This window comes from Falco rusticolus, chromosome Z (genome assembly GCF_015220075.1).
Source record: "Falco rusticolus isolate bFalRus1 chromosome Z, bFalRus1.pri, whole genome shotgun sequence".
Taxonomy (NCBI): Eukaryota; Metazoa; Chordata; class Aves; order Falconiformes; family Falconidae; genus Falco; species Falco rusticolus.
In genome coordinates this window covers 79,303,890-79,331,119 of record NC_051210.1, presented here as the reverse complement: position 1 = coordinate 79,331,119, position 27,230 = coordinate 79,303,890, and positions in this window count along the sequence as shown.

Here is a 27,230-nt window from a genome sequence, read left to right as displayed (position 1 = left end):
AGAGCATATGCCCCTTTGGAAAGTGAGTGCAGCAGGATAAAAGAAGTCCTGAGAGAAAAGGTACTTGATCTTCTCTTCCTTTTTTTTTTTTTCTTCTTCTTTTTTTTTTTTTTTTTTTTTTTTCCTTTTGCACACCAGAACCCTTGCAAGATTCCTGGCCTTGTGAGGAAGGACACAAAGCAGAACTGCGGGTAACATGGAGTGCTCACGGTGGATTTCTAAGGCCTATTTAGAAGGAAAGAACTTTCAAAAAACTTCGGACTCAGAGAGCGATAGATGACATTCTGTCCTTATTCAATGCCGTGCCTTTGTATTCAATATTTGCTCCAGGCATAAGGGCAATTCTGAATAAAGGAGAAGCAGAGCTGGGTGACTCTGAGCATCCTTTCTGAAAAGTGGCACCTCTAAGCATTTGTGTATCTACCAGGTCAGCCCAGGCTGGTTAGGATGACAGTGGTCATCATTAGGTCTCATTAAGTTCACAGTCTGGATAACCAAACACAATCTCATGTTTGAAGATTCAGGTTTTGGCTTCCTTTGTGATAAGTCAAGAAAGTTAAATCCTAAAGTGAGACATTCAGGGAAATCTGGTTTCCAACACCTTATTTTTTTGGGAATAGCCAGAAAATTGGAGAGACCCCAAAAGCAGCTGTCACAGAATTCAGTTCATTTGGAGCAAAGCTCAATTAGACCAGACAGGAATTGTCTTAGAAGTTCGGAAGAAAACTGTTCTGCTCTCCTGTGCCATAAAACTAATCTAATGATGGATGATGGCAAGGCAAAGTTTTAGGAAAGGCAATTTTACTTAAAAAAAAAAAAAACACAAAAAAACCCACTTCCCCCAGACTGCTGTAGAAACCTGGGCTCTGGGGCCTCTGTTTTCCTCCCTCCACCCTACCTAGGAACTTTATACAGTTGAAAAGCAATCTAAACAATCGGAGGGAGATTTGGCTGGGAATGCTGAGAGCTGGCAAGGTCCTGCTCCCTCCCTAACTGCAGTGGTTTATGATCATTAAAGCTAGCCTCTCTAGGAAAAAAAAAAAAAAAAAAAAAAAGAAAAAGGACAAAGTGTGGAAGTGCATGAATCATACATTCCAAGCAGTAAAAACATAAAATTATAGAAGTTAGACTGTGTGATTTTCCTGTCCCTCCCCCTCTTCGCCTCCATTCCCTGACTTAAAATAGAGAGGAGAAAGCTGCAGAGGATTGAGACCAGGGATTAAGTGAGTCAAGAAGGGAATCAGCAGAGCTGCTCTGAGATCTGTCGGCAAAGCAAACAGTGAGCAGCGAAAGGAATAACTACAGCAAAATGTAGGGGAGGAAAGAGAAAGAAGATTAGAAGGGTCACAATGGATTTATCTAAATTTATTTAGGTTCCCTTACTCTGTTCTATGTCTTAGACCCTGAAGTGATAGTAGGATCTCATACATACATTGCAAGAAAGAATCTCTTCCACTTTAAACAGACAAACCAGAGCAAGGTGAAGAGGAAAAGCCAAACAGCAGACATTTGTGGCCCATCACTGTTCAGCAGGCAGAACAGGCTGGAGCCCTAAAGGAGTGACAATTCTGTTTTGAGAATACAGTGCCCTAGTTATATCACAGATTGACCAGTGCAGTCTCCCTGCACAAGTGCTCTAAATTCCCAAAGATACACATCACCAAGAAAAGCACACAAACTTACCCATTTTCACATTTTCCTTCCTGGATCTGTGTTATTCTAATTTATGTACCAGTCAGCCGGGTTAAAATTGAGTTAAACCCAACAGTAACAGCAAGTACAGGGATGGCTCTTAGCTCTTTTTTAACAATTTGTCATCTTAGTTTTTGGAGGACGTTTTTGCTACAGCTTATGACATTTCGGTCTGAAAGACTTTGTGAAATGCAACAAAACCAAGCACAGCCAATGCAAAAAGGGCAAGCAGTGTTTTGCTCATTTTGCTTTCAACATTTCTTTTCCTATTTGGAAAAAAAGCTGCATGCCAGACTCGGTGAAACCCTATCTCCAGTTGGCACAAATCATCACAGATTCCCTGAAATGAATGGAGTTTACACCTGCTGTGGATCTAGCTCAATGAACAGAAACCTATGAAACCTTACACTAACTAGGAAAGTGGGCAGAGTAGTGCAGTGTTATTGTCAAGCCCCTTTCCCAGCGGGTGCACATGTGCTCTTACAGAAGTGAGTAACATGAGTTTCCCTCCGAGGAAAGAAAAGTAGGCTTGACCAAGCAACTCTGATGAAGAAAGCCAAGAAGCTGCCAAAGCTGCGAAGAAGTAAAATAGTTGTCAGCGTGTTAATGATGGTACTTTAGAAACAAATCCATTGGAAAGGGCAGATTTTAGATTTCCTGTGTTTTCTTGTATCTTGCAGAACTCAGCCTAAATCCCTGGGCTGTTTAATGGAGAGGTTTCATTCAGTCAGAGGGTTGATGATGTTCCTATCAGCTCTTCACTGTAGTAAATTAAAGTGACTGTGGAAGCTGATTTTGACTAAACCCCCAGGTTAGAAGTGCCTATTCAAGAGCCTGATGAAGGCAGGAATTTGAGAGTCAGAACAGCCTAATGAAGGAGAGCGCGTGTGAGTCCGGCAGCTTGTTGTGAGCCCTGTGCAATCTTGGGATAGCCCCCACACCTTCCATGCCTTACTTCTGTACTTTCACTTTTAACGCACATCTTCTATAACTGTCATCCTTTCCAAAGTAACGAAAAGTCTAATGAAAAGCAAAACAGCCCTGCTTGTTCCTGCTCAAGAACGTTGAGATATTAGATAAAAAGCATTGGTTTATAACGAAATTTATAAGCTAAAACCTAATGTTAGGATAGCTGAGCTACCCTGAGGCTTTACATCAATACTTCAAATTATTGATTTTATGATACTTTGCATGAGGAGTTTTGTTCAAAGAACTGTGCTATTTTTAAAGTCAGAACAAAGCCTCATAGGAGACATCCAGGTATCCTATAAACAAAGGGTGTTTTATGCCCAAAACAATAGCCAGGGTATGAAATGTTGTGGCAAAGCCAAGGTTCACCTTCCTGTTTTGGGCACAAGAAAACATAGTTGTTTAGTGATGCATCCCAAAATGCAATGACAGCCTACCAGGACAGCTGCCTGCAGCACCTGGGCTTTGTGCTTTCATGTGACTCACAGCAGAGGATAATAACTGGCCCTAATTTTGATGGAAAGATGAAATGGGGAAACTGATGAGAAATGGTGGTCAATGTTCTGTGCTGGAGCATGACTTTTAATAGTTCCCCCGATGTGGACCTGAGAGCCTCTGGGAAACTGAGAGCATGTGCAAGAAAACATCCTTGAGGACATCTGGGAACACGAGTTGTAGCAGGCAGAGATATTTTTGTCCCTGTGGCATGGCTCTCACTTTGCCATTCCCTGGACATCCCTTTTCCTCTCAACAGTGAGGACCATAAGATGATGTAAAGATGAGCACCTCTAAATTGTGTTGACCAGAGCATGGTCAAAGAGGGAGGAACAGCTTGTGTGCAACATCTAGAAGAGCTTGGTGAGATGGAGAGTACAAGAAGACACTAAAATGGCAAAGAAAAGGAGCATATAAGAGCAAATAATGTTTCTAAAGCTTAAAACAGCATTTTGTTTCTCCTCCATTCATTCTACCATGACTGCTGAAACTACCAGCCTTATTTCATTTGCTGTCAGCAGTTACTGCTGACAGGAGGATGAGGCGAAGGTCCCAGTCACAGTTCTGTTGAACAGAGGGCACTAGTGTGACACAGCTTGGACAAGCCTACCCGCAGGAATGTAATCTGCAGAACTGTGGAGAGCTTTTGTTCTTGCAGCAAAAGTCTTTGCTTTATAACTCTACATCACTGAGGGGAAAAATAATAATAATAAAAAAAATTAGCCAGAATTGGAAAGATTAATTTCTGATGCAGACAAAACATAAAAACATCAGCAATTCTTGCCTTTAAAAAAAAACAAAACTGTTATGCTTTTTTGATTAGTGGCTAGTTAGAACAGTACTGCATATCTGTATATCTTCTTCTGACAAACAATTTCCTGTGACAATATTACAGAGTCCTCTGATATGCACATTAAATCTAAATTAGTGTATTAAATGTGTTGAACTGCATACAACTGTCAGCTAATCTGATATTTATCTCACGTACCTGATATGCCGCCACCCACGTCTTCAGCAGAATCCCAGTTGTGTTACACTTTTAATATGGGGAATAAATGTATTTTATACTATGCATTATAAAAATTCTTATGGCTACATACATATAACTGGAGTTGAATATACCACAGATGTAGTGATTGTATTTGGGATGATCAGCTGAGATTAGCTGGGGTTCTGACATGGGTGGACACATTCTGCCTATGTCTAAGACTGCACACTCCAGTCTCGGAGCACTAATTGCTTGATGGCAAAGTGCACAGCTATAGAAAACTCCACTTCTGGAGACCTGACAGCAGCAGGTAGCCTAAACACTCTTTGTCCAATGCAGCAAAGTGATACCATTGCATGCAGCTATACTTGCAATATTATATGGCTTAATTAACGGAAATATGAATACAGACATCACTTCGAGTGCCAGGAGGTTATTCAAAGTAGCCCTAAACTAAAATGACAACCAAAGGCCATATAAAAACTGATTCCTGTAACCGGATTAATTTGATTTGACCTGCGCCAAAACTTAGCCTGACAAAACTTTGTGGAAGCATTAGGCAGGTGGCCCATGGGACACTGCTGTAGACTGGGACAGACCTTTAAGTGGCGAGAAGCATGTGGTCTGAGGGCAAGAATTGAACACTTGTGGTGTTGCCGTTGTCCTGTAAGGTGATCTTGGGCAGCTCACCGTACATTTGCCCATTTCCCACCGTTTATTGAGGACCATTATGCTATCCTTTGCTGTAAATCACTTTGAAGAAAACTTTTGAAACATGCTGTCAAAAACTAGGATCAAAGTTACTGCAGCTTTTATAGACTTCTAGATGATGTGGATACCAGCTGAACATAGATCTCTCTGTAGACTTAAGGATAGCATCTCTTAAAGATTTCTCTATCCACTCTAAGATATCTGGGTCAGGTAGAAATTCATTAACACTGTATAAACTTGGGACAAAGAAGAGAAGGTATGATACTTGCCACAAGGTTGCCTGAGTTAATTCTACAAGCTGACCTTCCAACAAAGTACACATCTTGCACACAGCAGATAAAGCCTTTCAGCTATTTTGGGTACAGACTAAGGAGGTTTAGGGAAGATCACTCGAGTGACTGCCCAGGGAAACAGAAGAAAGCAACTGCCTTTTGTAGGTCAGATGGGAAGGAGGATACATTTGCTCAGAAATGCCCTTACCTCCCAGCCTCTGATTGTCTCAGCATCAGGGCAACTACTAGTGGATCTATGTGTATGGATGTCTGTTAACCAGCACTGCCTAAATAACATTTTACCAACACAAAAAGGTTAAAGAGCATGGCAGAGGTAAAACATGTATCCAGCCTGAATGTAAAATTAAGCTTTTAATACTTTTAATCAAAAAACCAGAATTTATTATAGCCTAACTGAAAAGGACATGTGAGTTTTCCAGACATTTTCCCTCTAGTAACAAAGGGACCCAAATCACAACTGCTGAATAAGTAGTGGGAAGACATGTTCACTGGGATGGTGCCAGTAGATACTTTCAGCTTGTCTCTGTTGACAACCATGGCACAGACTTTCCGTGTACAAAATTTGGGTACTCCCTTTCCCAGAAAAAAAAAAAAACCCACCAAAAAAACAAACAAACAAAAAGAACATTAGGAGAATAGAGAAGTGCTGACAAGGCTTTGAAGAAGTGGTACAGCTCCTCTCACTCTCTTTTTTCTCTCTTCTCCCAAAGGCACCTTGGTAACACATCCCGCCACAGCTTTTCCAAAGGAGCTCCCTTTTACTTTGAAAGGTGCTACTACACCAAAGGTAAAACAACCAGTTCTGCTGACACACTCCTTTGCATCATTTATGGGCAGGATGATGTACAGCGGTCCAGCTCTTCCCATGACCTTCACTTGTACTTGAGAAGTTCCTCTGAGGATGCTGGAAGTTGCAGAGGTCACTACCACAACAAGTCTGAGAGTTTTGGGGTTTGGGAAGCCCTGGCTAAGGAAGGGAGCAACACTAATACTTCTGCTTGTGAAATGTCACCTCTCCATTTCCAAGCGTTCCTGCATGCATCACTTTTTCAGTGGCCCAGTTAATCATTGCATGAAGGAGATGGGGAGCAGAGTCTCCCCAGAGCTGCTCGTAGAGAATGCCATCCCTTACACAAACACAGTTACGAGATTTTTGCTCAGCCATAATACAACCAGGCTTTTGTTTGCTAAAGAAAAGTTTGCCTGGTCTGCTCTGGACCCTGTAACTACTAAATTTCAAAACGAAAAAAGAGCCTAAACTCAATTTCTTCACGCAGTGATCTAAAAAGTTCTAAAGTGTTTTCCAAATGACAGCAACGCACAATGTGCCATTAATCACAGCTGACAAGTTCTCCTCAGCAGCCCCTGATTGATCCTGATGTTGTCAAACTTTCTTTTTCTTTTGACATCTCTCTGATTGGCATCTCTCTTTAGTGCTTTTGTAACCTTTCTGCTGTATTGATCCACACAAATCACAGGGAAGTGAGCAGTTTCATGAGGGTGCAAGGTTGATAAGACCAGGTCAAATGGTTGCTGGGACCTCCACACACCACCATTTTAATGATTGATTAGTGGGAGTGTGGAGGAAGAGCCAAGGACATCAAAATTCGGAAATAATAAGGTCATAATCAAGAGGTTCTTATGGTCTCTTTTTACGGCTCCTATTGAAGTCCCTTATCTTCTTGGGTTGATTAGTAATGTAATAGGTTTTGTTTTGCACACAGAGATAATTTTTAACAACAGGTTTATTGAAAGATCTGGCAGTTGCATGCACTGAGCTGAGTGGTGCCAGTTCTGCTGGGTCAGGTCTTGGTGTCAGAAACTGCCCTTCTTTCCACATAGCCTTCACACATTGGGTGGCCCCAAGAGGTGGGGGTCCCCACTGGCAGGGAAGCTGAAAGCTCCGTAGTTCTGGGGTCAGGGCTGTGTGTGGCTGCACATCTGGTATTCACCACACGCTGCAGCAGAATTGCTGGATAGGGAATTGTCTCCAGCACAAAACTTCCTAAGACCCAGGTGTGCACAGACATGTAGTAAATTAGCAAAATTTTCAGATGAACTGATAATGTCCATCGCAAATGCGCAGATTGAAATGTGGGAGTGCGTAACAGGGTGAGCCAAGAAGAGGGCTGGCTGCAGCCAAATGCACAAAAACCCCAAGCAAAAGGAAATATTTCACAGACACAGCTGGCACAGCACAGAAAGTCTTCTTTATTCCATTTTCTTCCATTTTTCCTCATGCATCACTCCCGAAGACGTGCTGTTCAGAGGGATATGTTAAGCAGGGAGAATAAGCTAGTTGAGAAATAATTTGCAGGATGTGTATCTGAATGCTCAGTTTTTCATCATTCCTTTATGTCAACCCCCCTGCGCATTTAATATGGAGAACATATACATGAACACATAGTAGAGTGTATCCCTTTCCTGCGAAGCAAAGTACTTTATATTTTATTAGAAATGCCTGGGGCTATTAGTTTCTGTGATAAACCTGATGCACATTTTGAACATTTGAATTCTGTTGCAGAGCCATTCATGTTGTTTGATAATAAGTATAAATATGGGGTCAGTGCAAGGATATACTCACAGCACTGAGAAAAGAAATTATACTCCTTCAAAACGGGTTGAACACATTTTCTTTAATCCATCTTTAGCCCTGCTTAGTGTCTAACACTTATCAATACCTTTCAGAGTGTAGTAATGGTCCATATTTAGATATCAACCAACTTAGATGCACTGTATTGTGCATTGAGATAGCTGGTTCTTAAAATCTCGTATTTTCTTTCCACTGCACAATCTCAAGAAATAAAACAAAACATTGGGAAGCTCTGAAAATTCTGAGGGAAAAAAAAATCAAGACTCCTGAAAAGAAACCTTTTGTTCACATCATATCTTCCAACCCAGTTGAGCTTCCTCCTGTCAGATGATATTTAGTTTAAATTTTGTCACCAAAGTCCAATCAAAACACAATAAAATAAATTTTATCCTCCAATAGTTCACTAACAATTTCATTGACATTGTCACAGTTTTTGCAAAATGGTTCCGTTTGCTCAGAAAAAGGTTTCCTTGCTGATGCTTTTTAAAACAGGTCTCAAAGTCTGATTTTTGGGAGGTATATTTGTGTCAAGTGTGGTAAAGCTGCACCTTAGCAATCTCATGGTAGTAGCAGGAAAGCCAATCCTTCCTTTTTGTTCCTACCTTTACCTTAACCTGGTATCACTTTGCTTCCTTTCTTGCACAGATAGAAGACATGCTATTATCATTCTCACGCTACAGGGTACATGGTGGAATCACTACTCTACCTACCGTGAGTAGAAACAGACTACCAATTTATTGGACTTTTTCTGTTCTGGGTTTTTCTGGATGCTCAGTGGAATTTAACAATATGAGATGACATTTTCAACACAATCCAACGTCTTAGGGCAGACCAAGTCCAGGGTTGGAGAAGTGCAGTGGTTTACTTAAGATTTGTAGGCTGAGTTTTAAAGAGGAATAAAGATTAATGTAGTAATATGTGGCACTTCGAAGCCTGGAAGCAAAACTACCCTGATGTCTCTACTATGAATCCTAATTATGTTCTAGTATGAACAAATGCAATTATAAACTGTATCACAGATAAAAGAATTTTGGTTGTTTTTCTTCCCTATTTTCATTCTTTTAATCTTCTGATTTACCATTTCCATGTGCTTGTCTTATTTCAGACCTTGAGTAGCACCTGGCACAATTTAAAATCAAGGCATGACCTTTTGGGGCAGCAGCAGGAGAAGTGACAGGCATCTTCAGTGATCTGCAAGATCCCATATGCATCTGACTGCCTCAGGTGCATTGCAGAGTTAACTTGGCTGCATTGCTTCCAGTTCTGGTTTAGCAAAGGGATCCACTCATTCGAGTACATGCCTCTCCCTGGCATTTTATACCAATGGCAACTCTGAAATATTTGTCTGTCAAATTGCTCTGAGGAGCTTGTGTTGATGCTAATCATTTAAATGCACCATTCCAGACTCCTGCAATTGCAACTTTTCCTTTTCTTTTAAAGTTCTGTGGTAACATCTATATATTGCAGATATTTACTCATGAAAAATGCACAATAGCTGTAGTCGTTAAATAGGTTCAACCTTGTGGTTGATTATTTTTTTACCTAAAAGTACTTCTCAAAATGAATCAGCTCAAATTAGCAGCAAATATAATGCTTTGTGAGAAGCAGAGTAAACAAATTTTCATTGCCTTTTCCCCGCTTTGTTAACCTGTGCAGAACACTCATCTTTCTAGCCATTTGTTATCAGATCCCTTTTTTCTTTTCTTTTTTCTTTTTCTTTTTTTTTTTTCTTTTAATGAGAATTAATTTAGATTCAAACCAAAGAAACAAATTACGAGATGGACATGATTTGTACTGAAGTAAAGACTTTGAAATACACTTGGCTGTGACAACATATTAAAGTGAAACCATACTATTTCAGAAATCTTCCATCTGAGGATTATAGTTTTTAGGAGTGAAAGATGGTCGGGTAGCCTAGAAATGAACAAGATAGTACTCACTGAACATGGAGTGGACTGCTTCTATTTTAGCACTGAAAGAAGGCTTGTGTGCTTACAAACTGGCTCATTTTCTCTTGACTGTATTGATTACTCCACTAAAATATTTCTTCCTGCCTATTTTGCTTCTTTTATTGTACACATTGACAATAAGCAGATTTCTACTGAAAGAGTCAATAGACTGAAATTAAGAAGTCCTTTTAAATCCGTTGAAATTATTACATCAGTGTGCACAGGATTTTGGCCTTTTACCCTTTATATTTCAAATAATTTCCAATTTAAGTTTTGATTATGTCATTCTAGCTAAACATGTATTAGAAAAATTAAATTACACCATTACAACCAAACCAAGTTTTAAAAGAATCATTCCAAATAAACAAGAAATATCTTAAACTTCTGTGTTAGCTTTTTTTTAATTAATCTAACCTGCAAAATTCCATAATTTGATATGCCATAACTTCACATAGGCAATTCTGACCACCCAGGGTAGAGCAACTTATTACAAAGATAAGACAAAAATTCCAGACTTGAAGAGGATGATGTAATACACAGGTTAGAGAAGTGGCCAAAATCTAAGTTTTCAGATATAAACCCCTCTTTCCTGTGTGGTATGAGATTTATAGTAGTTTGGCATCCCACATGAATAACCTCATGCATTCTCTTTATTGACTCAAGCTTGATGCCAAATACCATTGTAACACACTTTGTAGAGTCAATCAGCTAAGGAAGAAGGTGATGGATGATGGAATGAAAACACCAGAGAAAGAGGAGGAATATAGAAGAAAAGAAAGTGCTTTCTAGTTATTTAGCATAGAAAGGCTTTCCTTCTGGGACGGGTGCTTAGACTCCATGGCAATACATGCAGGGTGAGAACCCCAAATAGGTGACTGCTCAGGTGGCTGAAAGCCTTGCCTGCCTTTGTGTGCCACCCTATTGCATTTCTCCACAACGTTTCTCCTTTTCTTCCTCCTTTGCAGTTTTATTTAATTTCCTCTTTCCTCTTGGCTTTTTCAGCTTTTCACACCTTCTCAAGGCTGGTGGAAAACAATCCTATTAAAACTACCTGCAACCTGTGTTTCTTTATGTCTTTCCCTGCAAAGACCTGTACCTACCTTTCGTGCATCCCTACCCATAGGCTTCCCCCAGTCTCATGAAGCCATTTTCTGATCAGAAGGAGTGTCAGAAGACCACTACTCCTAGGTGCCAGATATGCTGGGCAATAGTAGGAACTCCCTTACTCCTTCATCTATGTACCCTCAATAACGGGATGTGATGATCACTTGATTTCAGGGAGGGAGGATCCAAATGCATCTTAGCCACTGCCTTAACTGTGACTTTAGTCTGGTTCCACCTCTAATCTTCTACATCATCTTTGAAAATGCCCTGTAGGATCAGTCATGTAACAGTGTTTTTAGGTATATCTTGTTTCCCTTTGCATGTGTTTAGTAGATTCCACCTTATGATTGCAAATGCAGTGTGCCTTCAGATCAATTATATAGAAATTTCTATAAAATGTGATTTTAAAAGTATTACTAGTACTGAAATTTTAAAGATTAGGGCTCTTCTTGGTGATGCAGATCAGGAGGACAAGAGACAACAGGCATCAGCTAAAACAAGAGGTTCAGACTGGATATCTTCTTCATCTATGCATGTTTTCTTCCAGATATAGCTATCACCCTGCTATCAAACTTCTTGATGTGTCACTTTACTTCCATTTTCCTTAGTCTCTCTGTACACAAAGAAGGCATAATTATGGACCTCATTTCCTTTGGAGTGCTTCAGAGATCTGTGGGTAAAGTAAATCAGGTTATACCACCACATGCAATGAAAGGAAGAGGCAAGGCGGAAAATAACAGCAATACTTTCTACAAAAGTGTCAGCATGCCTTTGGGTTTAGGCTTTTTTTCCTTGTGTTTCTGCTTCCTGTCAGGAAGATTTCTCCTGCTGAACCATCAGACCTATGTGGTGATTTACAGTTTGTTAGAAAAGCTTTGTCTGAACTTTTGCAAAGCTTACATTACATGGTCTTCTGCCTCTCATGATACATAGAAATACAGTTGAGGTTAAAACAAACTGAATTTGAAATTACATACAAGTGTCACACGTGCACAATTATATGTATCCCACACAGCTCATGTTCAACAAACTGCTAGCTGAAAGAGAGGTATCTCCATGTTTGGATGTCTTCAAATGTGGAAACCGTCTTAACAAAATGCAATTAATTGGATTCTTCAAAATACAAAGCATGTAAATCTATGGCATGTATTATATATAACTGACTGGGTGGTCAGTCTCCTTCTTAAAACTGTATGGCTTTTGCCCATTATAGGGCAGAAGTTTGGAACTGTTGTATTTCCCCAAACCCACAATCAGATCAATTCTGCCTTAGCGAAAAATCCAGACTGGAGCAGCAAAAGGCTATGAAATACCAGCACACTTGTCCTCAGAACAGCAAAGTAGTAAAAAATTGAAATCAAATGGTATTTTCCCCTTTCTTCTTCTCTTTGCAAAAGCAACAGGAAGAGACTAAGTAAGGTGGAGACTGACTCCAGCCCACCAGTGAAGGGAAAGTTCCCAGGAAAACCCTAGATGGTGAGGTAAATTTGTTTATTTTTCCTAAGGACTCATTAGATAAAGAAGGTGAAATAAGAAACCGAGAGCTGGAAATATGACCACTAGTACAGTCAACAATTTCTGCTCTAGCTCAGGTTTTAAATAAGTTTTTCTGAGCTGTTTTAAGTAAGTCAAAGAACAACAGATGTCAGACGTTTTTAAGTAAGGAAGATGAAAAGGAGACATGAAGTAGAAACTTTTAAGCTCCAGACAGTAAAATGCTGGCATACGTTACTTAGGGGATCTGCAAGTCTTCAGCATTGCTTGTCTTGAAGAGCAGCTACCCGAGGATCTGTCAGGACTGGCAGTAAGTACTGCTTACCTGATGGAGAGGGCAATGGTTTGTAGGAAGGACTTTGGTCTCTTTTAGCTCCTTGTATAGCTGTGCTGTAGCACACATTCGGACAACCAAATGAGATTTCTGTTTTACCTTCTCAGGAATCCTGGTGAAATCGCTCAGTGAAATGTTTCTAGATAGTAATTTGGTAGAACTTCTGCCATGAACTTATAAATGGTGCATAAAATACTGTAGTGCTTATTAAGCAAGGCCTTTCATGCACATATATATATATACACACATATATTTAGACTGTGCTTTAAACTAGCATTTCTTTCAAAATTGTGTATTTAAATTACCTCTGACAAATAATAGCATTTGTAGCAAGATGCAGTGATGTTGCTGAGGGTGGTGTGGTGGGAGACATAGCTGCACCTAATAATGCATCTTGTGAGCCAAGATGAACCTTGCACTGGGCAATACTCTGGCGTGTGGAGGGGAGAGCAGCTGCCAGGGCTGTACACCCTCTGTTGCCTTCTAAATTCTTAGCTGTTTGGGGCCACGGTTAATAGAAGGACTCCAGATCTGCAGAAGACTACCTTAAGTACTACCAATTTTCTAAGCAATATTTGAGATTCAGATCCCTCAGTGGTCCATGAATTTGGGCTCCTCCACCTTCAGAATATTGCCTAAAGCCAGGCTGATGACTTTACACTCTTCTGCATGTCTTCAGTATACTGTAAAACCTCAAAGGGTTCAGTAACCAGTCCTCTCTTCCATACTGTCTACACAAATCTGTCCCCTGTGATGTGTTTGGAGGAAAGAATCAGTCTTCAGACTAACACATTTTCCCCTGGCACAATTATACAGTTTTGCTCATCTTCAAAACATATGAAATTGATTTTCCCTGATTAGATGGGAAAGTTTCTTGAAATTATTTAAACTCAGTACAACAATATGACACTTCTACTCCTCTCTGCCATCAAAACAGGAATGAAGATGTTAGTTTGGGGAGCAATCAGGCAATTTAAATTATTCAGATCTGAAAGTTTTAAGTTAGAACAGTTTTTCAAATTCATTTGTATCTGGATTACAACAGGCTCAACCCATGTCTGTCTAATGAAGCTCCTGCTGAAAATCTCAGCTGGAAATTCAGGGAATCAAGTCTATCCATCATCTCAAAGTCATGATTATTTAATAAGTAACACTCAGTGTTCAGTCAAGTCTTTAACTCATCATTCGAGTTACCATAGTTTAACCATACAGGCATCTTTTGGAAGAAGTCATGCTGAACGTTGCTTGATGAAGCTAAATCCCATTAGCAGAACAAACAGAACAAAAGTCTGTGTCCTGACACCACAATAAGGTATACTTTAATATTCACAAAGGATACAGGTGCAGATCTCTCATCACATATTGGAGCACATCCAAAGCCTCTAGGAAGAATATTAATAACCCCTTCTCTTGCATTTCTGTTGGAGGAATAGCTCAATTAGTTTCACTCTGCTGTCTTTCCCTTATCTATTATACATTTGAGTGGTTATATTTTGTTTCTGAAAGTGCACATGGAAAGATATGCGTTAACAAGGTAACAGAACACATGGGAGCATATGGGCACCCTATACCAAGCTTCTTGAGCTGACGAAGACCTCTATCCATTTGTGTATGTATGTGCACTCTTTGCCTTTCTGCCCTTTCCCCACCTTCTTTGCACTTTGAGCACTGTCAGATGGAAGTGGTTGGAAAGCCCAGGGTGCCAGGTGCAGGCACCCCAGTCAGCTTTATGTACCATACGCTTGGGTGGAATGAAATGAAAACACAATACAGGGAAGGATGACAAGGGTTAAAGGAAGGGGAGGCCTGAAATGGAGAGACGGGATGCTCCTGGGGAACATAAGCAATGCAGGAGACTGCAGCTCCAGTGAAAAAAAACAGGGGTGGGACCGGAGAAACAGTTAAATCTGGCAGGAGACACAGAGAAAGGTCACTTCTTTTTGAACTGTGCCCTGAACAATTTTATTTATTGTAATATATCTGTGGGCCTATAAAAGAATGGGTTGCCTGTTAGCCTTTTGCCTTTTGATTTCCACTCCTACTGAGTCATGAAGGAGACTTGGATGATTAACGACGCAGAATCATAATTTGTGGTATATGCACGTTCCCAAACACCTTCCAGAGTTCAGTGAGCAGGTCAATTAATAACACCTATCACCCCTTAAAAGTGGGTTAATCATCTATGGGGGATAATACTGTACATATTTCAAACTGTAATTACCTAACATGATGCTCTAACAAGGTTCATTTTCTATCACGCCATCTCCCATAAATGTTTCCCATGTGATATATATAACATGATTTGACTTTTGAAAATCTTATAGACTACCATTATCTCCTAGGATACATATTAAAAAAGAGACTAGAACACATGTAAAAATATCAAAAAAAATGTCTTTTAAGCTGGCCAGCTATATTCAGTTAATAAATGATGGCTTAAGTTAAAAAATAATCATAATAGCTGTCAGAAAAGGTTTATTGAGTTCTACATTAAAGTAGTGCAGAATTTCCTAGGCAGAAAAAAATATATCTTCCATTCAGCTTGAAAAAAATAAAAAGAACAACAAAAAACCAAACAACTTCACAACTTTGTGGTTTGCAGAAACAACACTAAAGAACTCCTTCTCCAAAACACAAGAGTATTCAATGGAGGCTACAGAAAAAAAATTATAACCATCTGTTATCAGCATAGAGCATATAACACAACCAAGGAATTCTGTTTCTAGGCAGAAGGAAGGGTACCATGCACTGCAATAACAAAATCACTACGCTCACTGGGAATGAATATTCTAAAAATCCTAAATATTCATTCTGAGGTAGCTTGGGTATGAGGCTAGGGATGTGCCTTGAGTCATCTCTCATTCCTGTTCAGAAAACACATTCCTAGGGAGTGAAACAGGCTGAAATGCTACTGAGACTGCTTGCATAGGGGTTGAGCCTTATTTGTGCTCTATTCTAGCAATTTCTCAGTCAGAGCTCTGAACTGACTATGGATTTATGATTTATGATTCAGTGTGGCTTAGCTTTATGTTTGTGTTTCTCTTCTGAACAGAATTGAATCAGGAACATCACCATCACTAATGGAGTTTCTCTTTTCCAAGGCTCCTGAGTTTGAGACAGACCCAAGTCTCTCAATTAATAATCCAGAGCTCTTCTACTTAGACCATCCTTTTTTCCTAGCAAGTGAACTCTCCCATCTTAAAGTACTGTAAGAATTGCAACAGTCTGAAAGTCTTCTTGTAGCACTCACATCTCAAATGTCTTTCTTCATTCCATGACTGTTGCATGTAAAATGCTGTTTCTTGGAACATAAGCCAGAAATTTCTTTCTTCCCTCAGAGGAGAATACTGCAACCTTTAGGCTCCTTCTGGGCCAAGAATTTCTTTTTTGATGGGTGGAAAAGGCCTCTGCTCAGAGCAGTTAGCAGCTTTCAGGAACATAAATCTTTAGGAGCAGGCTAGACATAGGCAGAAGCAGGGACAGAGTCTAGGACTCCTCCTTCTCACTTTGAGAGTCTCTAACTCACAAGTTGTTCTGTTCCCTTCTCCTCTACATGCTTTGAAAGAAGAGACAGGTATCTTGTTCAATTGTTTGAAGGAAAGATCAGAGGATCTACCTGCAGAAAACTCTGAACTGCAGCGTCCCTGTGAGCAGAAGTGTCTCCTTCAAATACAGAGAAAAGCTTCTGAGAGGGAGAATTTGAGACTTGTTACCCGCTCAATATGTAGAAACACCATTGGAAAGATCTTGATTGCTTTTTGTTCAGCTTGCTGGGACCTTACTTCATGGTATAAATCCCATTCTATAGAAAATTAAATCAGACACTAATATTTGGGGAAGGAAAAGGACAAGAGGCAAGGGAAGGGAAATTTGACTTTCATCCTTCCCATCTAATACTTTCTTCTCTCTCAGAGCTGTGATGGAGAGAGACACCTAGGGAAACATGTACTATACTATTTTAACAGCAACCACCAAAGTACCCACAATTAATAAACAAATTTTACTTTAAAAGCACATTCTTTGTGTTGCTGCTAAGGAAAGGTTGCAGGGAAGGTTAGTCCGCTTGAACCTGTGCTATATCCACCAAACCAATGAACATATCTCAGGTAGGTATTTCAAGATATCTAAAATGATTCTGGGCAAGTGATGCAAATACGTTAAGCTTCAGGTCTCCACTGACAGCCATCTCTTAGCTCACATGGTATGTTAGATATTGACTTTGACACATAATATGGACAGGAATGCAAACCCAACTGACTTGCTCAAGACAACAGAGAAAGTACATGACACAATAGGAGCTAAATTCTGTTGATTCACCAAATTATGTAGAGTATTAGAAAGAAAGGTTCCCACCTTGCCAACACACCACCTACCTCTAGCTATAATGAGTTGTGCGTGAATTAATGACTCTTATGGTTTTATTGGCTGATATTATCGGAGTAGATAACAGGAAGAATTTTTATATGAGAGTAGTGAAACACTGGCACAGTTTGTGCCGGGAAGTGGTAGATGCCCTGTCCCTGGGAACATTCAAGGTCAGGTTGGACAGGGCTCTGAGCAACGTCATCTAGTTGAAGATGTCCCCACTTGTTGCAGGAGTGTTAGACTAGATGGTCTTTGAAGGTCCCTTCTACCCAAACTATTCTATGATTCCATGTTTCCATGATTCTATGATTCTAAGATGGTAATAAAGAAGGTAGTTAAGATGCTAGCATTACCACAATGAAGCATGGTGGATGACATCATTAACATTCAAGGAAGATTGTTTTGTAGCAATTCAAGATGAAAAAATTAAATGGCGTAATTAATTTATTTTATTAAGCTGATTGTTTAAATAGTCGTTTATTGTTGAAGAAATAATACCTGATCACACAACAGTGTTACAGTGAAACAGCATCTTTGGTGTGTATCTTGGGGTTTATTATCCAAGAAAATATTTATGCTCTGAGTTTCCAAAATGGAAACAATTATTCACATACTTAACTTGAGGAATATTCTTGTGCTGGATCAGGGTCTAAACCCCTTTGGATTGAATGTGAGAATAAAATGAGAAAGAGTCTGATTCTATGATTCTAGGATGCTGTGATGTTCATGCTAGAGAGTGCAATGGTTTCTGTAATAACTGGGCTCCCACTTAGTGGGAGTAGTGGCAATTGGTTACAAAGGGCTGGCGTGAAAATCAAAATAAGCCATGTCGAGAAGCAGGGCATCGCCATCTGACAGAATCACACTTAGGATGAGCGTTTTGGTGTTATCTTAAGCACAACAACCAAGCGAATTACACACCTGCACTACCAAACTGGTACTGTTTTAAGCAGAGGCCAGCATTAAGCGCAGAGCAAACACCCACCCTGCAAGCCATCCTAAGAGGTAAACAGACTGGATCAAGGAGGCTGAATCCAAGCTGCTGAACAGCTTGCTTTGACATGCAGGGTCCTTCACTGTGAAAAGAAGATTCCTATTGGAATTGACAGCTTTCAAGTATCTCTAGTGCCTTTCCACCTAGGGAGGGGACTTAACCTTTGTATTGCTGTGACACCTTGAGAAGAAAGGCTCTGAAACTGGAAGGAGAGATCAGAGCAGAGAATACACTACTTATGTCAGTAAAAATGGCTGAGTAGAAGAGGGAAAAATTGTGCTCTTTGGGGGAAAACAAAACAAAACAAAGAAAACTTGAGCATATGGCTCCAAATCTGTGAGCATGCACACATTCCTATCTCTGCACTAGCAAATGGTCTTATTAGCACCCAAGGATGCTGCTGGTACACAGCACCTTTGCAGGTCTGGGTCCAGTTTGTAATGTTAGGATATAGCTTAAGTCATAGCCCATAAGCCATCTGGATAAGCTAATAAAATGCGTCTTTTGTTTGTTTGGTTGGTTGGTTTGTTTGTTTGGTTTTGTTTACATAGATTTAAACTGTTCCATTTATTGTTTGTAGTATCTTCACTATTTGGTCAGGGTGGAAAACTGAATCTTTGTGATTTCAAATACGTATTCATTTTACTTCATATTTACCTGTGTCCATTCAGTCTTCCTCCAAGGAATAAATGCCCATTGTTTCTCCTGGGATCTTTTTTCCCTCTTTATATGAAAATCTGATATTTTTCTATTGGCAGGTGTCATAGGTTGAATTGTGAATAGAGGTGATAAATGATTAGGTATATACATAGATATGCATGTGTGCATAGGCAATGTTCAGAGTTAGCTTTTGAACTCATAACAGGCAGAAGAATGGTACTTTTTAGCTACACTTGGTACAGGCTAGCTGTAAATTTTGGTAACACATAAACTAAACAAAAGTGGCTCTTCTTGAGTCCTCCAGTATATAAGGAGACATAAGACAGATCTATCAGTTTGGAGGCTGTTCGTGTGATGTGCTTCTGCACACAGATTGTTTAAATTGGGAAAGCTGAAGACTGGGTGCATGGAAAGAAAAGGTGGTGCCAAAATGAAAAAAAAAAAAAAAGAAAAGAAAAAAAGTAGTGTTCCTGAAAGGAAGAAACAGCCTCAGAAAGAAGGTGAAGATCCCGGTATGAGGAAAGATCCAGAAACTGAGGGGAGATCCTGGAGATCGGGGACGTGCATAGGGAGGAATGCTGGGTGTTGCCCAGGGACCTGGCCAGTGGCTTCTGAGATGTAACTGGAGGAGCAGCATGGATCTGGTGATCTCAGCACTGTCAGTGGAGTTAGCAAGTGAGCATGTGAGGTAGTCCACTTGGGTCAAACCCACATCTCACTGGTTCTTACATAAACTCTGAGGTCTGGATCCCTTACAGGTTGTCACTCACTTCATCTTGCCTCTAGCAGGAGGGAGACTGTGATGCCAGCTGTGATTCCTTGGTGTCACAGGAAAGCAGGTCCTACGAAAGCACTGCTTAACAGCTGGGGGTCTCATGAAAATGACATCACTGGGGAATTAACGGGTTGGTGGGAAGCATGAAAAGATTGTGTAACAGGACAAAAGTGATCTGCTAGCAGTAGCCATGGAAGTCAGGGCAAGTGTAACACAGGTGACCAGGTGAAGGGGCTGGGGCACAAGTGCTGTGGGGAGCGGCTGGGGGAGCTGGGGGGTCAGCCTGGAGAGGGGGGGCTGAGGGGAGACCTTCTGGCTCCCTGCAACCCCTTGAGAGGGGCTGGAGCCAGGGGGGCTGTCTCTTCTCCCAAGGAACAAGCAACAGGATGAGTGGAGATAGCCTCAAGTTGTGCCGGGGAACATTTAGATTGGATGTTACGAAAAATTTCTTCACTGAAAGGGTTATCAAGCCCCGAACCAGGCTGCCCAGGGAAGTGGTTGAGTCACCAACCTTGGAAGTATTTAAAAGCTTTGTAGGTATGGTGCTTAGGGATAGGGCTCAACGGTGGGCTTGGCAGTGTTAGGTTTCTGGTTCGACTTGACGATCTTAGCAGTCTTTTCCAATCTAAATGATTCTATGATTCTATAACTGAAAGAGAATTTAGGGCTCCCTTTTTGCTATATACATGTCCATAACATGGGGTTGTAAATACCCAGCGAAGGGACAGAAGAGGGGCAGTGAGCCTGGTCAGTCCTCCTCCACACCCCCAGACCTATCCTCACCCTAAATTTACACAGCAATTGAATACAACCAGAGTTCAGTTGGTGTATCCCCCTGCTAAATTTTACTAACCACAAACTGAGCATCTGGTGCTCAGTTTGGAGATGTAGGACAGGCTGACCTTCAGAGGACTGGCCACCTTGTCTACAGACAGTTCAAGGCAACCAGCTGAAAGTAGGTACTGACCTCAGAAATGGCTTTCTGATAAATGTGAGGAAGTTTGTTGGCTTGTGGGAAAGGAACAGCAATAGCCTGCAAGGTCTAATGAGTTGGCAGCCAAGCAGAGGGGTGAAAATCAGGCCAGATCCACGGCCAGCACAGCCTCTTGACAGCTGGGAAGAAAAAAATACTGCCGTTTTATACCTATGATTGGGTTATTTATGTGACATCCACCACACATTTCCACATGTTTGCACAGAATTATTTATCTTTTCCTTTACTCCTCTGTTCCTCACTGTTTAATATGACACCATATTGATTAGGTTTCCAGAGCATACCACTCCGGACATATTTATACGGCTGTTTCAAATGATTTACAATAACTAATGTTGTAACAGGAATATAATTTTGGAAATATAATATCAGTCAATAGTTGTAAAGGTTCTGCTAATGGCCAGAACTCCTTGTACCATGGGAATAAGTTGCCACTAACAACTTATCACCTGAAGGCCCTATCTTTAAGTTGATGTAAGCTGGCATAGGACCAAATTTCAGTGTTCAGCAGAGCTCTGCAGACTTATCTCAGCTGAAAGTCTATCTGTTCTAATTACCCTGATAGTAAAGCTGGACAGAGCACAACCAAGGTCCCTGCAAAATAGCAAATGGGTCTGAAGCTTGTCATGGTGCAGGAAACCAAAGTTCCTGTTTTCTCTCTTTCCAGGGAATTCCACCCCCCACCCCTAGTTGTCCCCCCACCACCTGAGACAGTTGGATCAACAAGTATTGATTTATTTCTATGAAACATCAGCCCTCCAACAGGAGGAAGGGAGATTGAGCTTGTTTTAATCCAATGTGAAAATAAATTTTCTAGCAAGCTTTGAAATTTTGTAAGGAGGCTAATAAAACTATTAGTATTATGTTGTCCTAATTCTTGCATTACCTGGACACAGAACAGACACTAATGATTTTAGCTTTGCAAAAGACTTATCAGTCTTGATTTTCGCAAATTAAGGTTTGGGATTATCCAAAGTTAATGAAGGATTTTATACAAGAACCTGGAATGGCATACAGATCCAGTGCTTTTACCAAGAAGTGAATTCTCCTTGTAGGGATATCAGCGTAAGAAGGAATAGGTAGATAACTTAATTGGTAAAGTTTTATCTATGAAATCAACAAGATGACAAGAAGTATATTCTTTCTACTTGAATTGCAGATCATTTGTAAATATCAAGGCAATGCCATTTTTTTTTTTTTGCATAAACCTGCAATTTCTAGTTTGCAAAATTCACAAGAATGAATGAAGTCTAAATGAATGAAGTCTACAGTCTGTCAGAAAAGCAAATGATCAAAGCCTTGCTTTGTAGGCTCGTGGTTTTATTAATAAATGAAAAAAAACCTTGCAAACAACTCTTTAGCACTAATAGAACCCAATTGCTTTATCTCCAGATCTATTCGTAGATCTATTTGCGGCCTCTCAGTACATGCCTTGACAGTTGTAGAAAGAGCATCTTTGTTTTCCAAACTGGGGACAGTCTCTCTATTATGTAGGGACTTCTGTTTACCCAAAAGACTTTTTCACAAGAGGCAAAACCCCTCAAAACAGCAGTCTGGAATGGTTGCAGGATTTCAAAGCGATGGTTCAAGTGGCAGACCTTTTACTCCACAAATGTGACCTGCAAATATTATGGATAAATTTCACAAAATCTCAAGTTTCTGCAGAAGATTTGCATCAAGAGTAAAATCTTTAAGTCCATGTAAAGGAATAGCATTCATGGAAACCTGACTTTAAAAAAAAAAAAAAAAAAGTCCTTTTCTTATCATAACCTCTTTCATTCAGAACCAATTAACCCAATTGATTATAAATACTGATAACTATAAAATTTGACTTAGAATTCCATATGTAAGTTTTGCTGTCAATTGGTTAGAGGACTGGATGCATTCAGTAGCCTATAACAAGGTGATAAAGACCAAAAAGTTACCCAAGTGTGTAAAATACATTTAAAGAGTAGTGCACTCCTTGAAAAGGTCTGAAATTAGAAAGTGCCAGTTTCTTACAGGAATGTAAAAACTGAAGAAACTTTTGAGATTGGTAACATATTCAGACTAGCTAAATAAACCATGCAGCTCTTCAGGGTGTGTGTGAAATCCCTAACCTCTAATTTAAGATCAGATTTTAGATCAGATTCCCAAAAGGAAGAAACATTTTTCATATGTTTCTGTTTAAAATTTTTTTTTAAAAATAATATATTTCAATAGATGCATAGTATAGCCAGAACAAATACAAATTTTTAGAGGGAAACACAGGCTCAAAGATATACATGGAGGCAAAATAAATGCAAAATATTCAAAGATAAAACTTGAAAAATTCAAATAAAATTCAAGCAATGGAAATATAAAATATAGTGTGGAAGCAAATATATCAAAGCAATGCCTTGTTTTTAGACAGAGCTTCATTTATTTGTAAAGTAAATCCATTGTAAGAAAGCACCAAAAAACTAGTGCACACACACAGACACACACATACATATTGCAAAATGAAGATTTCAGAAGCAATGTGCATGAAGCACTTGAGATGATCAGGAGCACTCCCAGAAGATGTTACACCTCATCTATTCTTCAAGAGAGCTACCTACCGCAGTGACTAGAACAGTTCCTTAACCACTAGTGAATACCTTATGACTTTTAGGTTGAGCATTTGCACACAAATTATAATGACGGAAAAAAGTTCACTTGATTTTGTAGAGTCTACTCATAGACAAAAAATGTGACGATACTGAACACGCATGCAAAATGCAGTACATAAAAAATATAGTTCACACGCGAGCCTATGATGTGATGAACATTGAGGTGGAACGAAACCATAACCAAATAGATGTGAAGATATATAGAAAGAAATATAAGCTAGAACAAAAGCTAAAGGAAATAAAAATGCAACAAGCCAGTTAACCAAATTCCCATAAGGAGAACAAAATTATGAAAAAAGCTGGGAAATAAAAAAGGAAGAATAAGTTTCTGATATTAAAAGATTGAATGTATTTGTAAAACTAGATTTATGGTCCACAGCTGGCGTAGATTTGTTTTTGTATGCTAAAAAAAAAATTACTTACTAGTTCTGGGCTATTATTCCTATTACCCAGCAATAGTACTGTGCTAGAGAATACAGCTGAATGTGTAATCTCAGATATAAATTCTGTATTTGCTACCAGCTGTGGTAATGATAGATAACAGACCACAATTTGATTGCTGTGAGTTTAAATGTTTTGCAAGATGGTATGATATTAAACCTTATTTGGAGTCTTAGCCACAGTCTAAAGGTATACTGAAAAGTATTTCTAAAATATGTTAAAAGGATGCTTTAAAAGGCTTAGGAGTCAAGTTCTGATCCCTATTTGACACCATTAAATTGCAAGGCACATCCTGTAAAAATCTGTGAGCTAGAATATTAAGAGAAAGGTAGAACTTGGGCTTCTCTGTCATGACATCATTTATGTTAAAAATAGGGATGCTGAATATTCTTCTAAAAATCAAAACAGATAGAAGATCACGTGAATGAAAATCTTCCAGCTGCTAGACTGCAGATTTGCTTTGATGAGGGGAGCAGAAAACAAATGTATAAAAGTAAGAGAACACACATAAATTGATTTCTAAGACAAGGAAAGGAAAGGAGTTTCCAAAATACAACACAGAAGAGATGCTGAAGAAACCAGAGGAACAGGCAGTGTCAAGGGAAAAGATGGTACAGAGCATTGCAGCAGCTGAATTCATGAAATGTTTCTCTAGGAGAAGATTACCAGCTCAGAAAATGACTGAGAAATATTGATGCATGCTAGTATTACTAATATCTATTTTCTCATTGAAGAATGGCAATAAAAGAGGAAAGGGGCCCTTGAAGAGGATTAGGTTACAATATACCAACCCCTGGAATACATCGGTCTATATCCAGGTTAGCTGTTCAAGTGAGTGGTTATTAGCGACCTGAAAACATACCGATACAAAAGAAACACATTCAGACATAAAGACACTTTTTGCTGTTACTCTCCGATATCAAGAGCACAAGAACCTTTAATGTAGTCTCTATGGAAAATTCCTATGTACTTTTAATAAATAGTTCTGTTGAACTGTTGAATGTATATGTAAAATTACAGTGAGTGTTTGTGTATTTCTCCATCCTCATGTACAAATTTTATTCCCACACATGTAGAGGTTATATATATTTAAGCCACAATAGCTTTGGGATATTAGGAAATGGAACGAAGTTGACCAAACCCTAAAAATATTAATAAATATTAATAATCAAATAAATATATTTTTCACTGAAAATGGAAATTTAATGTTGAATTCAACTAAGTCAAGTTACACTTCTATCTGAGCTCTAAGAAAACTATAGGTATAGGGATTACTTGGAGGGATTTTTCGGCGAGGTGGACTGGGTTAATTATGTTCAAGTAAAATTCAAGGTTAAGAAAAAAGTTGAGAAAAAAGTTAACCATTTAAAATATAGTTGAATGTTGTTGTTAAGGAAAATAATTGCTATTTATACAATTTTGTTAATACATACCTCATGCTATATACAGAAACAGACTTTTCCTCTTTCCTACATTGCAGTGTCTGTTAATCTACATGAAGAAATTCTTAATCCGCTTGAAATGTTTTCAAGTAATAGATGGAAAATGAAATAGCAGGATGTTGCTCTGTCCAAATGTTGTTCACAAAAATTTCTCAAGTAATCTTGTAACTTCCAGTATGAATACATCACCATTTAGATAATTCAATCAATGTAACACATACATACACAGCCCCAAAAATCAGAAAAGAAAAAAAGAAACAAAAAAGGAGGGGTTCATCCAAAACCTACTGAAATCTTTGGAATCTTCTTACTAACCTTAACTTGTTTTGTGTCAGACCTCTAAATGTTCAATGCAAATTCTTAGATTCAAAAATACAGTTTGCATATAAAAAGAAATTAAACATTATTAGGAGAGCTCAGCTCAGCAAGAAAAGAGGACATCAGGGCACATTATCAAATCGATAGCATCGGGGAGGTTAATCACTTGCTTTAATTATTTGCCTAATGCATGAGGAGAGAAAACTGTTAAAAATGGCTTTTGCCAAACATTGTACACAGTTAACTCGCATCTTACACCATTAAACACTTGCAGATGCAAAGAGAAATACTACCTCATTCTTACAGAGCACTTTTCATCAAGATATCTCAAAAGTGCTTTAAAAATGATATAACATCATCCATTCCACTGCTAGAAATAGAGGCATGGAGAAGTGATTCACAACACACAGAAACCCTGGAAGAAAATCAAGATTACCTTTTCACCCAGTTAATGCTCAATCCTGTAGGCTGCATTGCTTCACTGAGCCAATGCGTTCCATTTCTTAAGAAATCAGAAAGAAAAAAGTGATGGGAGGCAAGTATAAAGAATGACTACAATAAATAAACCAAGCAGATGCTGTAGCTGTTTGCAAAGCAGCTGTTAAAAGGCTGTTTCCGAATGTAAAGGGCCAGTTCCCAGCAAGGCACACTGGAAAAACCTAACATTGCAGCAAAGTGCAAGCTTTCCTATGAAGAGCAAATCTTTTCTTGGGAGTGTGAGTGTCCGGAACATATGTTCAGTCTATATCAGGGCATTACAATAAAGGTTATACTTTAAAAGGTCTTAGTCAGACAGTTTAATGTCCACTTTAACCCCTGGGCTTAGCCAAAGGAGAATACAGGCACATCTGAGAATTCTAAGGTTTAATTAATATCCCTGATTTAAGAGTCTCGCAGACCCCATCAGACGAAAGCACCAGATACAGGGATGAAGCTGGAAATTAGCTTGCATGTGTCTTTATTGATCTTGCCTAGAAAGATTGATGTGCAGATGCTGATCTTATCTTCAGAAACAGAGAGAGGCTGATAGCAGTCCTGAGGAACTCAGCCCAAACGGTGTTACCTGGTACTTCATAGCTCAGGTTCAAGCTTGATATAAACCCATGCATGCAAGTGATCTAATTATGCATGCAAATACCTTGTTAGTGCTCCAGCTGATTATTTGCCTGTGTAATTCCTGCAGTAAAGAGAACATAGTATACCCAAGCATTTTCATACATGCAGTTCTAAAAGGCTGAAGCTCATCAAGCAAACAAATTCTTCTCTAAGGACGATAAAACAGAAGAACAGCAGAAGCAGCAGCTGTATCATCACCCAGTGGGGGCAAGGGCCACCTGCTCCGAAAGGCCAGAGACCTCGCAATTAAGGCAAAATCTGCTCAGAGGGCAGGGAAAGTTTCTTCTTGATTCTCAGTAGTTAAAAGCTGGTGCACACCAAGGAGCGCAAGAGCTTTGACCCTTCCAGAACTCTGAATATTTTATCTAAATACATGCCAGATCCTCTGTAATCCTCCAAAATTCTTGGCTTTAATAATAGACCTGGGAATTATTGCCACCGATTTCAGAGCACTGTATGGAAATACATGTTCTTTAACATATTTTAGATTCTAAGTCTACCTTTGGAGGATATCCCCTTAATCTCATGTTAAAGAGGAAAGCAGAATGGATATGCAGGCAAAGACCTGAATTGTCTCTACATTTTGGAGAATGTTCGGGAATGCAGCCTTGACCCTAATTCAGGTTTCTACATTTTAATTAGCAGTTCATACCCCTGATTCATGCCCCAAGGATATCTTTTTCATTTAGAAAAGAGGTGGATAGAGATATGTATAGCTTGCAGAGGCCCTGTTTCAGCTCAGTTTTCTACAGATTGTTTAAGGAATCATTGCAAGGATTACATTCTTTTAATTATTTCTCAGATTGATTTCTACTGAAGTTCAGAGACGGTGGCTGCTCTGTATTCATCATCTTTATAAGTGGGGAAATAATA